The following is a 14047-nucleotide window of genomic DNA, read 5'->3' as shown; positions in this document are numbered from 1 at the left end:
AAATGGAAAGTGGCATCACCCCACGCTAAAGCTTTACCGGCTGATGGAACCGGGGCAGGGCTATGGGTTTTGCTTACTTACAGGCCTGAAGCAGAGTGGAAACAGACCTCGTGCAAGCTTGGACAGAGCAGACTCGGGTAGGGTCAAATGAGGGTGTGTGTTTTTTAAACAAGGGGCAGCATGTCTGTCAGCTGCCCATTTGTGTTACCAGCAGCCAGGAGGGGGAAGGGAGAAGCCAGCCAGGGCTCTGCAGAAGCAGCTCAGCCTGCAGCTGGGGAAACCCACGAGAGCCTTCAGAGGAAGCAGAGACCATCCACCCTTCGTTTGAGCTCTCAGGGTTTGCATAGAGACTTCTTTCCAAAGAAACCTAGTTCACCAGGGCATTCAGGCACCATCACGGAGAAGAAATCTGCACTGGGGGCATCACTCTGCCTTTCTGTTCCCGTCTTCCCTGCTGTCCCCCACCCAAAGGGCTTCGAGGACCCACTCACAAGTCAGGAAAGACCTCCGAGGCATCCAAGGCACTTGGACTTGGGTCCTGGGAGGCTGGAGTTTGGTGGAAAAGGGATCAGACCTGGCACACAGATCTGTTCACATCAGGTTATTGCTCAGGTTTTAAAAATAATAAATAATTACTTTTTTATAAAGACCATTTGATAACTCTAGCAATTCCCTCCTTTGGAATTCTCCGACAACCCCCATTTCTTAGCTCTCAGAAAGTAACTCCATCTCAAAAATCACTTCTTGAGAGAACGGTTACAGCAAAGAGCAAACTCCCTATTTCTTCTTACACCTCCCACACAGAAATGTCAGAAAGGTACTGCCAAAATGTTTTCTATGATGACTGGCAACTTGCTTGCATGCCAAGAGAAAGGAACTTGTAAGAATATGCAAAAGTGAAATCTTGCCATTCGCTCCCTTTAAAAAGTTTTTAAAAAATAGTAACTACTTTTAGTTGAGTTTGAAGAAGAGAGCTACACGATATTGGTTCTATTTTTTATTTTAACCTTAAGCAACTCACTTATGTCTAGTCTTCTACCTACAACAGGAGCAAGATTAAGAATATACCAGGCACAGGTGAAATTTAATTAGCTAACACTTATTCGTTATCCTAGAGTGCTTTTTGCATTCTCCATGTCCTCTTTAGGAAATAATGGTGTTTCTTCTGCAGTTCAAGTGTTGTTTGTGTACAGCCCCATCATCACTTTGTCAAGAGCAAATGTCTGAGGTGAAGAGAGAAGTCTGCACTGCACCAATTGCTCATTGATGTCCTAGCTGGGCTTACAAGCCTTTTCTAGAAGCAGTTGTAAAAGACACCATAGACCAATATCTCTATCCTGCAAGAGCCATTTTAACTATTTCCTCCTGCTGATAAGCAGGTTTCTCACAGGCAGAAGAAAGAGCAGCTGATATCCAGGTTTCAAGGTATTTTTTCTAAAAAAAAAGAAACAAAACCAAAAGAGCAAAAACATTTTATATTTGAGGGCACAACGGTATTTCCATAAATCACGTACAGAGATAGGAAAGACCTCTGATTTAAGAGTGATGGTGGAGACAAGGAGTCTTATGTCAATATCCTTTGTCCAAATCCAGTTTGATAGCGATAAAAAGGTGCCACTTAGTGATCTCTCTACTTGAAATGGATTTATGGTAAGACACTTGATGGGCAGGTGCTTAAAATAGAAAAGCTTTTCTTATATCTGTGGTAGCTTCAGCTGCATTTTTTCTGTAGATGAATAGAATACCAACGATATCAGTTCAGACAAATATATCAGCCTGTACTGTATTTTGAAGGGAAAAAATTGATCCAAGAGAAAAAAAGAAAAAAAAACCACCAAAAAACTACTTTCTCCTACCCCGCATCTCTGCTATCACAGTAGAAGCTTCTTATGCATAATTCCTCCAACAAACCAGAGAAACAGCAGATCTTCTTCACACCTCACAGAAGACGGTCTCAAGCAACAGCAGAGAAACATACAGAAAACTAACCTCAAAATATTTGCTTTCCAGACTGTTTCGTGGTGTTTTGTTTCTTCTGAAAAGTCACATCAGCCTTGAGCTACATCCAGCCCTTACATCAGTCCCCCAGCTCTGGGAATCTTTGCAGGAACAGAGGCAAGCCCACCGCAGGCAGGAAGAGGCATTTCCCTGAACCAGAGCTTACCAGGGGTGTGACTGCAGCAACACGTGTTTAGGCACACCTGTGTAATAAAGCTGCGGGTAAAGAAAGTCAGGCGATGCTTGTCATCTTAGGTCAGCTTAAGCTTGTCTTTGGAGAAGTTAGGAAGATGCTTTGACACAGGTGAATAGCTGAGGAGCATATGAGGGAAAAGCAGGAAAGAGGCAATAGGGATGGATTTCATCTGGTCTTGGTCTGCAGTCTCTCCAGCCTTATTTAATTGTGCTGCAGTAACATATGAAAACAGAGTTAAACCTGTGAGTAGCATTCCTCATCCTGCTCTATGCAAATGCCACCCCTAGAGTTACAGAAAATGGTGGAATACAGATCAGTTTGAAATTGAGGTGTACTGAAGCTACTGGTGCTGCACTGGTAGCTTAAAAAAACCCCAGACAACAATGAAAAATCTCATTGTACACTGCTGGACCCAAGAACAGTCTTTGTGATCTTTTTTTCTCTTCTAGTCAGGAGCGTTCTTTTTTAAGCTGAGTAGTAACTAAAGTTGAAGGAAGAGCTCCAGGATATCAACTAGTCCAGGCTACTTCTCAAATGCTGGGGAAGAAAAAATATGGAGCATCCTTCCACACACAGCTGGTAGCTCTGAAGTTACGTAGCTCATCTTTCTGGTCCCCTATACTGAAGTCTGTTGAAGGGTAGGCAGATGTGGAGGGCAGGCCTGACTGAAACCAGGAAACCCACAGGAAATATCAGGTGTTCAAGTATAGGAACAACAGGCAAACTATTTACTCTGACAGTGGCTGCTCTGCATTTGTTTTATCTTCCCTACAGGATTTATTTTTAAAATGTTTTATTTTCAGGTTTGGCTTATATGTCTAACTGCTACCAGAGAATTCCAGCTCTCAAATTTACATGTGCTTAGTATTTTTACACTTTTCCACATGAGGCATCCTGTGAAGACAGAGAAAAAAGGGAAAAAAAAATTCCAAGTATGTTGCCTCTCTGAAGAGCTGTGTTAAGATTGTTATTTTTACTGCACAGATCCATACTCTGTTAACCATCATAGCAGCAGACTTCCATGACTAGAAATTCCTCCCTTATTTTCTTCTGTATTGTCAATTAGCTGAGGCCACATAGCAGAGGGTAGGGTGCTGTTGCTGCTTGCCCACCCATGGCTATGTGTAAACACTGGGGGGGAATCAGTCTCACCCAAACCCCACTGTGAAGTGTGTTTGTACAGGTGTCACCAAGTAAGGCAGAATTTGGTCTGCAGAACACATCCAGCCGTACATGCTGGAGAAAACTGACAGGATGGTTTGGGGATCTCACAGGGAAGTTTGTAAGGCTGGCTGCAGATAGGGTGAGGGGGGTATTTATTTCTTTTCTTGGTGAACTGAACATCCCTGGTGTGCATACTGGCTTTAGCTGGGATGGAGTTAATTTTCTTCTTAGCAGCCCGTATTGTGCTATGGTTTGGCTTTTCAAGGTCACTTTTCGCCCTTTGCCCCTGCTGCATCCCCTTTCCCAGAAGCAGCGCATCACAGAGCTGTATGTTAGGGCTGACCTACCTCCATGAGGGCTTCTCTTCTCCTCAGCATTTCAGAGGAAATGGATGAGTGCAGCAACTCATTTGTGGCAACTTTTTGTCAACAGTGAGGAGTGTATGGCCATATGGAGTGGTGCACTGAGCTAACAGACTGGTGTGAATCCTCTTCTGGGAAGCCAATCTCTCTGTCAAGAAAAAGCAAAACAAAGAAACTCAGCAAACATGCACCCAGGATTCTCCAGATGATAAAAGCTCAAGATAAGTGGCACTATCTCACATATGCTGCGTGTAAGCACAAGGACTTCAGCGTAGCTGGCGCAGAGTAACTTGAAGCACAATAACACGCTATGCTGCAGTTTGCTGTCAGTAACTCCTTCAGTTTGAAAGAAGGATTTCAGCTATGGAGAGCTTTCCCTGAGGTTTTAATGACAGACCATAGCTCTCAACCTTGGGCAGCCCTGCTCATTTCAAGGAGCAGTACCTCATGTGCCATCAATAATGCTTTAGGTGGTATTTGAAGTCTTTTCCGATTTCTAGTGCTTATCAAACTACTAAAAGATGATCATGAAGATCTACAGGGGTGCTTGATTAACAGGGGAGGGGAAAATAAAGGATGTACAAATCAAGGCGATTGTACAGGATGAGACTGTAAAGAAATGTGCTCACATGAAGGGAGGTGCCAATAGTTGACATTTCATTGAAGGAGCTCTGGCTTTAAAACTTTGGAGAACAGTGTGGAGAATGTTTCTAATATTTCAAAACCAGCTACTACAAGTAGCTCGTATTTATTATTTTGTTAAGAATTGCACTACAATTAGCAAATAATGGCATCTTCTGTTGCATAAATCCAGTTTTCCAGCATTCTGTTGTTGGCCGTACAATTCCTAACATCTCCCTCTCATAAAGCGCTTCCCCTTATTCATCGGAGAAAAAGTAAATCTTACAAGTTTCCATATAGAAACTACAATCTATTTTAATGCTAGAAGTATTACATGTGTTTTCTTTTCAACTGTCTGAGTAGGATCTAGGACTCAGACTTCAAAGAAAAAGAACCTGAACAGTCACACCTAACAGTTCAACCTATTATTCTGTGACTTTTGTATCAGCACCCAAAAGAATGTTCATCCCTCAGAGCACACAACTGCAGCTTCTTAAGGTCATAGACTTGATTGCCTCATGAGGTACTTATGTTTTCATGCATGGAAGACACAAGTGGACATCCTTTCTAACAATTCTACACTTAGTGGTAGGAGTCACTCTCATGTACTTTAAGACACTCCTGCCATATATTGGCATGAATATCAAGACCCAATTCTATCAGCTTCCAAAACTGGAAGCCTTCTCAGCTTCATGCTGTGTGGCTCATTTGCTGTAGCTGTTCCTTTTTTGATGTTAGCCTAATCTTTATCGAGGCCAGGCAAACAACAGAAAAATATAATTTAAGGAACAATACTGTCTTGACCAGCAAAGAAGAGGGAGGGCAATGGATCTTAATGACCCTTTTATGTGTCTGATTTTGAGTGCTGTGAACTTATAATGCTAACATTGAACTGTCCTGAATTGGAGGAAGTCAAGATAACTCAAGGACAAAAACTTCTTTGCAACCAGTGTAGATATTTGAAATTTTCTCAGCAGTTCTTTAAAAATCTCATTACAAGCTGAATGGGGTTTTATTTCTTGTGGTACTCCTACAGTCTCTGAATTTCTTGATTCTTTCGTTATGCATGTTTTGATTACAGAGACAAGATCTCCCACAGATAAACTACAGAACCATGTAGGATACAAAATATCCATAAATAATTATTTGGTTACTTTATTTGCTAAAAAAATCACTCTTGCCTGAAATATTTAAATCTGGATGTCACTCCAGGAACAGTACAAAAAGGGCTTTGGTGAGTTCTGTAACATTGTGAGAACACTGCCACTACTAATTCAAATCTTAGTCAAATCCATTGTTAGTATTTGACATGTTATTTTTTTTGAAGAGGACAGGTAAACTAGAATATATGGTATATTAACTCCTTCTCCTGTTTTCACCCCTTATTGTAGCTACAAATATCCTTCTGACAAACAAAGTATCAAAACTACACTTAGAAAAAAATTGCTGGGCTTCATATTATGTATCCAGACCAAAAAAAAAAAAAAAAAAAAGCATCTAATAAGTAATTGAAAGCATGGTTTTGGATTACAAAATTGTATTTTCTCACATTCTATAAACAGCAGGATTGCTTTAAAAGAAAAAAAAAAGTGAATAATTTTCTGGCTACCATGCATTCATTCACAACTTGTTATTACTGGTGTTTTCAGGGGGGGATTTGATACGTTTCCTTTGGCTATATTGCTAAAGAGAAGACTATGATTCAATAGAGAAAAATGGCTGTGACTTGGGAGCCCAGTGGAAGAGAACAGGCAATCCTCTGTCCTGCAGAAGACTGACTATTGCATATCAGCTTAAACTAAGCTCTTAATGGGGACAGAATATTCTGTACCAATCATAGCAAATTGCATGACATTAGTAATACAAATGTTCTGCAAAGATAATGGCCAGTCCTGCTTATCTGCCATAGTAATTAAAAAGCTCTAATAAAATAATATTGAGATAAATTTCAATGCTTTTTATGATGGAGCTCCTCACAGAGTCCCCCCTTTTTTTACAGCTTTAGCTTCAACTTGTTGCTTGTTTTTGAAAGCTAATGCCATGCTAAATTTTGATAATATGGCTAATGCACATTTCTATGCTGCACTAATTATACATTTTAAAAATCCACAGAAGACACCCACAAAAAGGGCAAATTCGGCAAATGTGATCTGCAACTGGAGCCAAATTAAAACAGTGCCTATCACAACAGCAATATTTCCATTAGATATTACTATTCTTGTCCAGAATTTGTACATGTTAAATTATTGTCATGATTCCTTAGCTCTCCTTCTTCCCTAGAGAGGTCCACGGATCTAGCTGATACTCTTGTAGAAATTATCACTTCTACAGAATGCTAAACAAAGGTCTAATTTCTTTACCCTGACGTCCTATTTAGAAGAGTATAAAGTTCTATGCTCTCAAGTCATAAAGTCTGAAGTCAGTGAAGAACCAAAATGAAGTTTGCTACGTTCACATGAGGAGTTACTTACCCCTTTTTTTTAACACGACTTTCTCATTCTGTGTCAGATTTAGTGCAAAACCCTGCTATAACCAGATTTGTGCAAAGGTCTCCATAATCAGACAGGAAGATGTTTTGCTGGTAATACAGGACTGTTTTGATATAGTCTCCTTTGCCTAGGAGACTCCTGTTGCTAGAAAGCCTGGAAGCTTTAATTTTGCTTCGCTGGTTCATGAGCAGAATTGTGGCAGGGAAGAGAAAGAGCCATTAGGATACACAGGAAGGGGGGAAGTAAATAAAATCTCAGTGCCAGCAAGAACAAACTGCTGACACGGCTGATCTCAAATTTTCTTCCTAGGTGGGAGACTATAACAGAAAACAGCTGAGATTTTCACCTTGGAAAATACTAGTGAACTGGAAAGGATATTAGAAAAAGTAACAATGCTAGAAAAATAATGCAGATAATACTTCGCCGATACAGAACTATGCAAGAACAGTAATTAAATTAACATGTATCTCTACTGAAGCAGCTGATTTTTTTTTTGTCAGTTGCAATATATCACCTAACCAAAGGTATCACAGTTAAGGAAAGAAAGGCTATTTTAAAGAAAATTATACTTGGCCAGGGACCATCTGCAAGACAGACTATTGCCCTAATTCCTGATGTGAACCTATACATACATGCAGTTTGCCGTCCTCAGATTTGATTTAGAAAGTAGTGCTAGCACAACTCCATGCTTCATGAATCAGATCTGTTCTTTGGATTAGGTAAAAAATACAGAATGTTGAATGAAGAACTCTAAGGCTTCTGTGAAACTTATGATCTTGCAGTGAGCTCTACACTGAAGAGACACGAGAAAAATTCAAAATGTGGAGAACACCACTCTTCAATTTTGTGCAAGTGTTGTTGAAGGTGTGGAGTAAGCTAGTTCCACAGATCTGAAATTAGGGTATAATGAGGACTGTGACCCTAGAAAAACTGCTTAATTGAAAAACAAGTTTTTCAGTTTAAAATAATTGAAATCCTACCACAGTGACATGCTGTAAGCACTGGTAGGATTTTTAGGTCAGGAAAGAGCAGCTGAAGTTTTCTTCCCAACAAGAATTTTTTCATCATCAAATGTTTTTAAGCTGCAGGGGGTTTTTAATTCTTAGGAGCCTAAGACTTTGCACAGCTTTGCAGTTTGATGGCAGGCAGTAAGAGAAATGAGCATGATGCGTATCTATAGCTCAGAATAGTCTGTGTTCAGGTACCCGGGCCAATCACCGGCAATAAGTAGAACAGAGAGTGAAGCCCATCCCTACCAAACTTAGCTGAAGTCTGATGATTTCCCAGGCTACATCTGCTATTGTGCCTATCTCTTTTTCAAGTGAAAATTCCATTATGGACTGATAATCCTTTACCAATAACACTAATACTGGAGTATTCCAGGAAAAAAAAAATTCAGTGAGGTTTTGAAAACAACTCTTATCAGCAATTCATAATAATTAAAAAATTGAGAAGTTTCTCACCAGCCCTAGTTACGGTGACAATTTGCAAATACAAGAAGTTTCATCTGAGAAACAGAAGATGAGAAGCTCAATCTGCATATGCAGATAGTGGATTACGGGTTTTTTTTGACTCATATGGTCTTGGAATAAACCTGCTGGATCGTGAAATCCAGTTCCTAGACATGCCTGTGAAAGCACTGACAATCTAATGAGGTTCAGAGCGTAGATCTGAAGCCCATTCACAGAAGTGAACAGAAGGCTTTATGTTTCACCATCAAACACTTCATAGAAAAATGGGCGAGAGCTCAGAACTCAGATAAGACACAAAATCTCACTTCAACACTGAGTGGCAGATATAACTGACTTAACTGACATCATTTTTGTTGACTGCATTTTTTTTGTGGTGCAGATGGGCCTACAGTGCATTATAAGATAAATAAAATCTTGAATTTCTACCATCATTCACATCTCAATTCTGATTACTGCCTGAAGTGTACCTTTGCAAAACCTAATTGGTGTAAAGATTCAACAATAACTTACCATACCAAACTTTCTTACATTTCTTCTCCCAACACTCCATCTCCATGCAACCTCACTGCAGTTCTTCCCCAAGGTAAATTAGTACTATACACACATAAAAACACAATCTACAGCTGAGGAAACTGCTGATTTTGTATGTGTTTTTTTTCATTTCAGGCTAGCCTTGCAAGCTTTATATATTTACTCCGAGGTGTATTTTACCTGCTGACTGTGTTCTTCCCTATGTCCCCATCATTAGAAGACTAATCACATTAGATACAATGCAGGCATTCTCTTCTACTTTATCATTATTCTGCTGGCAGATAACAGTGAAGAATAGCTGACAGATCCTCAAAGGCTTCCATTTAGTGTTGATCAAATGCTGGCCTCATTTTTCACGTAGACAAGTATGTTTGTGGTAAATAAGAAATAGAAGTAACAAAAATTGAATACGGATAAGCTGGAAATATTCCCATATATGATCAAACCCAGCTGTATTTAAAAGGAACTGATACAGCCCTTATCGGCTTTGACTTTGAGACGGAGGAGCAATTATCGTCTGCGTATCTTGGGAAGTTCATTAGCTATACCATAGGGTTATGCACACAGGTCCCCATGCTTAGACTTGAAAGGGCATGGATAACCAGCCTCTTGAAATATGTACACTAATGCGTATGTAATGCAAGATGCACACATCTGTTGCTATGCTTCCTGTGTAGTTGCTATCCTACTTGAAAGCCATCACGGCACACTTCACAGTCGCTACCTGACTTCAGCACGCTGGTCTGTGCTTGGTTCTGTGTGCGGACTCCTGTTCAAGCACTGCGGGAGCTTTGCAGAATAAGATTTGAACAGACTATCCCTTGTGAGACGGTGACTTTAACGGCAAGCGGTACCTTTAGACACCAATGGAACAAGGTGTACTGATAGTCTGTTTAAAGGACTGACAAATTGCTCCTATGGATTAAAAAGCAAAACCAAAAAGAAAATAAAAATGAGTATAGCAGAAGAAACATGGATTTTTTTTTTTCAGACAATTAAATTTCACAAAATAAAATACATGGGTCCTGACTGCTCTGTATTTGGAACCCAGGGTAAAAGTGTTTAAAAAGTGAGGGGCAATGATGCAGAACAAAACTGCTCTCTTTTGGTCTTCCGTTGTGCGAAATGGTCCTAGTGCTCCAATCGCACTTGAAAGGCTCAGAGCTTGCCTTTCCTCCAGGACATCTGGGACACGCACGTTGGTTTAAGAAAAACGTCATTATTGCCAATTTTAGTTGAAATGCATTTTGCTTCCAATCCCCATTAGTAAAGAGGAATGAGGTAGGTTCACAGAAAACAGGTTTGCGCTGGAAAATTAAAAGGAAGTAATTTTGGAGGGGTAGGAAAGAGGAAGGCAATTCATGAAGAATACACCAGGAATAGCTCCACACATGATGCCTTCTTGAGATTAATGAATTTGTTGTACATGCCCATGATTACTTCCATTCACATGGAACAGGTCCAGCTGCTTTCTGCATCCACAAATGAGAAGCAGAAGGAAGCAGAAGAGAAAACAACCATATTTTCTTACGTCCAACAGTTAAAATCACTGGATAGCAAATAAATTATGCTAAGCACAATTAAACACAGAATTAACAGCAATAATTTATAACACAACACAACAAGACAGCTGAGATAAACGAGAAAGGGCCTGCATCACATCATATTGAGAAACTGAATGATACGTTGCCTAGATACATGTTTACAGAAATATGAAGCTGAGGTCAAATAACTGATTGGCTTCTAGCGGTACGTGTATTCATCTACGCCTTGTTTGCGGCTGTTCCTTATCCTTTCCCCTGGCTCTGTGTGCGCTAGAAAAATCCTACTCTCATAATAACTACTATTTTAGCGGTACTAGGGGCAGGAATGCTAGCGCAAATCTGGGCTCAGGGGGGCTGATGTTTAGTTGTTACCGAGTGGGTTAGACTTGCCCCGCACAGGGTGAGAGGTGGCACGGCGACAAATAGCAGCTGCCACTCTGCTTCAGATCACTCTGATCTTCAGAGAGCTGCTAACGACACCAAGACAAGAGGGAAATATTTCCCCAAAGTAAATTCAGTCAGGGCATGCCTACAGATGCAAGCATGGTCCACGCATGCTTCAGAGCATTGTGCAAACAGCTCTGATCCAAGAGCTGCGTGGGCTGATTAAAGCAGTCCATGGGCTGGGCTGATACCTGCTTGGCCTCTCAACAGGCCTTAAAAGCTTGGGCCCATCTCAACAGTAATACAGGCATTCAGCTTTTGTCAGCTTAAAGTGCAAGCACAGCAAATGCACGTAAGCCTGAAAAGAACTAGTCAGATTACAGTCTCATGGTTACAGCTACATTAGCTTTCCAAGGTTCAGGTGCTTGCATTTGTTAAAAAACCCAATTCCTTCATCTGCTGCTATAACAGCTCTCTGGCCTTTTTACTCAGCAATAGTGTTGGCCCAGACTTCAGTGTTGTTATTTCTTTTATTGCATTTTGTGCTGTCTTTCAAAGATAATTTAACTTGCCATGGTGGAAAAGCAAACTATCACCTTTCATTGGACAATAAGTCCCAGCCATGGAAGAGGACCAGAGCCCCAGCTCCCTTGGAAGAACTGGCCCCAGGTTTCCATTGTGTGGTGGGGATGATTGCCCAAAAACCACAGAGCTGGGTTACTGCCGTAGCGTGCATCCAAATCTATAATCTGAGGAGTACTCCTGGGAGCTACAATAAGCAGACATAGAGACTGTGCGTGTAACTTGCCAAAAGGATGATACGGATAACCTCTAACACCAACATGTTTAAAAGCTAGCTGGTGTGATAGTTTTGCTTTGCCTTCTTAAGTTGAAGTCATTCCCCCTAAACAGAAGAAAAAAGGCATCAGCTTTCAGGACAAGGCTCTTGAACATGACCGTGCCACAGGCGATCCCTGGGGATGTAATAGAGCATCTCTGGATTAGGAGGAGACAGGGAATCTGAGACCAATTACGTTCACACTAGGCCCACTGCCGGAAGCCTGTAGGACTGTTCCTCTGAGGGTCATACAACACGCAGAGGAACCACCTTCCAGCTTTACTGCTTCATTAAGTCTCCACCAAGAAGCTGTTGTTGCCATAGCAGATAGAAGCTCCCTTCAGGCTCCAGCTTTCAGGAACATTTTACATTTGCATCAGAGACACAGAAGTATGTTCTCTACTTCAAATCACACCTATGCCACGGGCTTTCCACAATCTTTGAAGGATGAGCCAAATTTAAAAATTGATTTCTAGCTCCTGGTATGAAAAGACAGGCAGAAAATTTCCATAGTAGATGAGTGGATGGAACAGCATGTCTGAAGGAGATGAGACAAGAAGGGCTGCAATGTGATTGTTTCCTTAAGGAGGTGGATAAGGCCCTTGCCTATAGCTTTTGCTTAAAACCTGGTTCAACATGACAAGACTAAATCTATTTGGTTTCTCCCTGCTCTCTTTTCTCCTGAAGAGTAGCTGACAAGTGGAGACTAAGCCAAGAGAACACAGTCCCTGCATTAAGCATTAATGGAGACAAATGCCAGGTGTAGATGTCAACTGCAATTTTTATTCCCTGCTGATAGCAGAAGGCTCCACAGAGCAATGCCAAAATGTTAGGGTAGAAAATGCACTCATGGTTCCACGAGTCCTATTGTGACTTCTAAAAAGCTTTTTGTTTTCAAAAAATGATTTCTCTCTGGTACTTCCATTACTCCATGTAGCTTTGCCACAGTTGATCTTCATTAAAACTGAAGACACTACAAAAGAAGGCACAATTTTATAGTAGAGGTAATTGTTCTGTAGCCTGATCCATTGCAAGTGCCAGCATGCAAAATAATGTCATGCACTCACACATGCTGTGTAGTGTTAGACATTGACACAAACAGCAGTGTATTTCCCAGTTTGTTTTGATTTAGGAATTACAGTGAAATCATCTTCTGCTAGAGGCATTTTTCTACAAAACAGACATGAGCAGAGTCACAGCCAGAACTGAGACTTGAATTCTTGTAGAGGAGAGCCTGGAAACCTTTCAGGGTTTAGCATGAGCATGGGACCGGTGTTTCACTTCGTTGACTTCTTCAAGAGCGTGCTTAGCTGGAGTGATCTTTTTTATTTTTGTTTATGTTTTTGTGAGTCAATATGATTCCACTTTTGTGGAGTGAAGAGGATCCTTAAGTTGCAGGCATTTCTGCCTCAACTGTCAAATGGCACGTTGCATGAATAGTCTCTACAACTGTGTGAATCTGACAAGTTTGCTGCAATGCTTCAGTTCTGTAGATTGACCAATATCCTAAAGAAGGAAAGACAGAGCAATTTAAGACCACCAAAATTCTCTCAACAGTTGTCTTTCAGCATTATAACTCCTTCTGCATGAAAGCCTCAGTTATGGTTTCCCTCAGCTGTAACCCACTGACTGTCATTCTGAAATGGCTATTAACAGAGTATCTGTTCTAAATCAACAACCAGTAATGGAAGGCGTGTGTTTATATAATGCTTATTGTTTGCCTGGAGTACGTCTGCCCATTCAGTAGTCGATAATAAAATGCAATGTTCAACGGCCTGAGACATTTCACAGTGAAATGTGCTTGCTGAGAGCCTGTGAGAGCAGGGGAGCCAGGGGAAGGTATTATGCCCTTAATGAGTTCATTAGAGGCAGTCATGTTTAGGAGATAGCATCTGATCTGTCAAAAGTTACATTAGTCTCTCCAAAGAAAAAGGTAGATGTTCAGTAATCCTTTCCTGGAAAAAAGGGCTAGATTCTTTCTTTATTGGGTTGGTGTATACTTAATGGGGAAGGAAAGGAGATGCAGATATGGATATAAGTGAAAACTCAAGAGATTCCAAGGAACTAGGTACAAAGTCTAATGCAATTGACTTGGAAGGTCCTGCATCCACTGGTACTCATGAGCACACAGGAAAATAATTCCTGCCTGAGCACTTGAGCCAAAAAGTAGTGTGAACAGGTTGGCTGATACAGGACAGGACCTTTTTTGTTTGATTTTATCATCAACAGAGTAACAAAACAGCTTCCTTCTTACTACATATCCCTCTTTTGTCAATATTTTAAATGATGTTGTTTATTCTGAACATTGTAAACAAACTCCTATTTGCATCCATCTGACCTTGATCTGAGTTAAGGGTGACTACTCGTTTAACAGCAAGGCACTACTCGTAGCATTGTGATGATCCTTTAAATGAGAATACTTGAACACTAGCAAACAAACCGTTTCCT

This window comes from Opisthocomus hoazin, chromosome 1 (genome assembly GCF_030867145.1).
Source record: "Opisthocomus hoazin isolate bOpiHoa1 chromosome 1, bOpiHoa1.hap1, whole genome shotgun sequence".
Taxonomy (NCBI): domain Eukaryota; kingdom Metazoa; phylum Chordata; class Aves; order Opisthocomiformes; family Opisthocomidae; genus Opisthocomus; species Opisthocomus hoazin.
Note: the sequence above shows the minus strand (reverse complement) of the source record.